The following is a 3,764-nucleotide window of genomic DNA, read 5'->3' on the forward strand; positions in this document are numbered from 1 at the left end:
TTCTGTTTTCTGTTGTTCAGGGCACCTGCCGAGTTTCGGTTTGGTTTCCTATCATTGGCCAATTCCTGAATCTAAAATAGGAGCAGCTGTAGCCTCCAGGAAGCCCACAGCTAGGTTGCCAGGTGCAGGGGCGCGTGGGGAGGAGACAAGGGCTCCACCATGGACACAGAGGAGATGGGGGCACAGAAGAGAAAAGTCAAAGTTTTTGAAGAAATTGAGGAAGAAGTAAGCCCTCTGAGCCTCCCTGCTGTGTGTTGCCCCAAACACACACCACGGGCCAGTATTAGACATTCCCTTCCCAGTTTCTGCTGAACTACAAAGTGGGGACTACTAGTTGGCTGTTTTCTCCTGGTCTGGGCTCTCCTTGGTCTGGAGTTTCCTCACCATCTCTGCTAATTGTTTTAATGTGATATGATAGGTTGGATAAACTAAGATCTGGAAAAGCTTTCAAAAGACTATGAAATCTTCAATTCATCCCTTTTGCCTGGTAAGAACAGAGTCAGTACCTGTAGATGTGAAAGCATCTCTAGACTTTGGATCAGAGGCAGATATTCTACTCTGAAACCATAGGAGCCCCAAACACAAATACAGCTAACCCTCAAGGGACCAGAGGCCATTAAGTTGCATGGTCCAACTATATGCAGATTTTTTTTCAATAAATAGGTACAACAGTACCCCACAGTCCTCAGTTGAATCTGCAGATGTGGAACCAGGGATATGGAGGCCCAATTATTAAGTTACAAGAGGATTTTTGTGGCAGGGGCATCAGCTCCCCTAATTCCCACATTGTTCAAGAATCAACTGTAAATGCTAACATTTTAGCACTTCCTATGCACTGGGCAGTTCTAAGTGCTTTGCATAAAGCTAATCTTCAAAACAACCCTATGTGATTTGTATTACAGATGAGAAAGTGAAAGTGAGGTTCCACAGTCACAAAGTTAGGAAGTAGGGGAGTCAGGCAGTCTGATTTCAGTGCCCATGCTCTTAATTTATTGTGCTGCCTGTCAAAGTACACCTCAAAGAAAGTTGTTTTATGGTCCAGCACCTCCTGTTTCCATCCCCAGGGAACAGGCATACATAGGTACAGGCGTGTAGCCCACATCAGAGGATTTCCTACCACCTGCACAACTCACCCCCTTCACTCACAGACTCCCACACCACTCCATCCTGGAATTTTCCCACAGAAGTCCATCAGGCTCAGACACAATAACAACCTACACACACCCTTTCTCGTTTCCAGGCTCGGTGAAGCCAAGCATTGGGACAGAGAAAAAAGGCATGAAAGCTGGGCCTCTATGAGCCCTCATGACAAGAAAGGTTTCCCCACTCTCATTCAGACAGTCTTGACTGGAACTTCGGACCCTCCCAGCTCTGTTCCTCATACCAACCGGCACTTGTTCCCAGGGTTGGCTGGAGCTTCAGTTCCACAAAAACTTCCACCCACTCTGACTTTCCCTAGAGATAAAGAGGAGTGCACTTGAGCCAGAGTAGAGCAGTGATCACTAAATTTGCTAAATATGGAGTAATTAGTGTTCTCTCTCCCACCCCACTCATAGGGTTGTTTAGAGTTGGCCTTTCTAAACTTCAGTTTCCTCATCTGTAAAAATCTGGAAAACAGTTCATTTTGTCTGCCTCCTAGGCTGATAGTTGAGTGAAGACAGGATAAAATTGGTAATTGAACAGAGCTTGGTACACTGTAAGGCACTGAGTGAACAGAAAGAATTTCTGGCCCCTGAAGGCTGTGTGTGTATCAGTCCATACACCACCCCCCTCCCCCGCATAGCTGGGGATACGTCCATTGGCCTCTGTCCACAGTGCTGAAGTCACAGCCAAGCCCGTTAGGAATTTTCAGTCCGTTTTTTCTTTTTTTAATATACTCATTTATTCATATACACACTCACTTTACATTATTACATTTTAATACTCATAGAAAACAAAAATATAGAATGCTCCATGAATTTGCATGTCATCCTTGTGCAGAAGCCATGCTAATCACCTCTGTAATGTTCCAATTTTAGCATATGTGCTGCTAAAGTGAGCACTTAAGTCCCTCCTTGTCCCATCTAAGGAAGCATCAAAGACAGAGAATACCAAGCCCAAGGATTGCCCTAAAACTCAGAAGGTATTGCCAAAATGTTTTTTTATTTCATTACTTTCAAGTATCTTTTTTTTCAATAAACAATAACATTCCTTTAAATTTATAATAGGTACAAAACAGGCAGGATGTGATTTAGCAGGTCAGGGAGAGCAGAGGATGCAGTCTTCACTTGGTGAAGATGTAACCTGAGGCTACATGGAAAGAAAGGGTCAGAGGAGGGATGTGGGCTGGCTAGTATGCTGACTGGCACCCCTGGAAAAAGTTAATCAGAGCCAGGCATCATGAACTGAACCACAGCCAGGGGAACATGGTCTTAGTAGCTGGAACTGAACAAGGCAGAGGAGGAACCCATGAAGGCCTGAGAGGTGTTCACCCTATCAAGGAGCAGATTTGAGGGATGCAGATGGCTGATGTCTGGTAGATAGGACCAGTGAGGTTGATGTGACCTCAAGAACAGAGCTAAGATCAAAGGTGGAGGAGGGGCAGATTTCTGCTCAATAGGACCAAAAGACAACTGAATACCTGGGAAGGTAGTGAAGCTGTACATGCATATGACAGAAATATGATGTTGAGGGTGAAATGCCTTCCCAGGTCTCCAGTTCTCTTGAGGCCTGCGATGCCAGTAAGTGGTTAGGCACCTTCTACTGTAACCCCAGCCCTGAAGCCTGCTGAACTACAGGGAGATCCATGCTTGTACAGACCCATACAAACCCAAAGCATCAGCACTGCTGAGCCGGAAGCCTTAATTTCTTTAGTTCAACCTCTTAGACCAACTGCTGTGCCTCCAGCTCTGAGCCCTGACCTGAGAGAAGAGATCCAATATCACAATTCGCCTATTATCCCCTTTCCAGGTGGGCTCTGAGAAGCATGCCTTCAGAAGCTGATGTTGCATGCCCTCTGATGGTCATTCCCAGTACTGTTCTCTCACCCCAAAGCAAAAAAAAAAAAAAAAAACTCTGAACTTTTATGGTACTAGTCATTGCAGGGCTTCCCAGGTGGCTCAGTGGTAAAGAATTCACCTGCTAAGCAGGAGATGTGGGTTTAATCCTGGGTCGGGAAGATCCCCTTGAGAAGGAAATAGCAACCTAGTCCCGTATTCTTGCTGGAGAACCCCAGGGACAGCAGAGCCCGGCAGGCTACACTCCATGGGGTCACAAAGAGCCGGACACAACTTGGCGACTAAGAAAAGATAACAACAACTAGTCAGTGTAGGTTCGGAACAGGCAGGGAGACACTAGACAGGTACCTGGGAGTCAGATGACCGGTCAGTGTGCAAGTATCAGTGTCAAGATTAGGGCTCATCTGAAAAGATCTAGGAGGAGGCTTAGACTGAGGCTGGATGGGGGAGCTACCTGACCCAAGACTAAGACCAACATCAGTGTCTCAGGCTGAGGCCAAAGTTGGGGCTCATTGTGGGACTGAATTCTGGGCTAATGTGTCAGCATGAAGTGTGTATCCAGGTGATATGCAAAGAGTCTGACTACAGGAAGGAGTCAGTGGATAATGGGCTCAACATGGTATTCCTATACAAGGTGAAACATCAGATAAGTACCAGCCATTGGAGAACTTAAAAAGAGATATTGCCAGGGGAGAAGTACAAGCGATGGTAGATAGAATAAGGAAGTCACTAATTTCTAAGAGCCTCCCAACCTTAAAGATGGGAATA

The 3,764-nt window shown here is 45.9% G+C and overlaps 1 non-coding gene across 1 annotated transcript; it reads right to left on the minus strand.

Annotated features, from left to right (window-relative positions):
• Positions 1–1,935: 1,935 nt before the first annotated feature.
• On the minus strand, positions 1,936–2,042 carry LOC133049054 (U6 spliceosomal RNA). Its single transcript, XR_009691210.1, has one exon. It is a non-coding gene; the product is annotated as a U6 spliceosomal RNA (small nuclear RNA).
• Between the last annotated feature and the right edge of the window lie 1,722 nt (positions 2,043–3,764).

Source organism: Dama dama, chromosome 29 (assembly GCF_033118175.1).
Source record: "Dama dama isolate Ldn47 chromosome 29, ASM3311817v1, whole genome shotgun sequence".
Taxonomy (NCBI): Eukaryota; Metazoa; Chordata; class Mammalia; order Artiodactyla; family Cervidae; genus Dama; species Dama dama.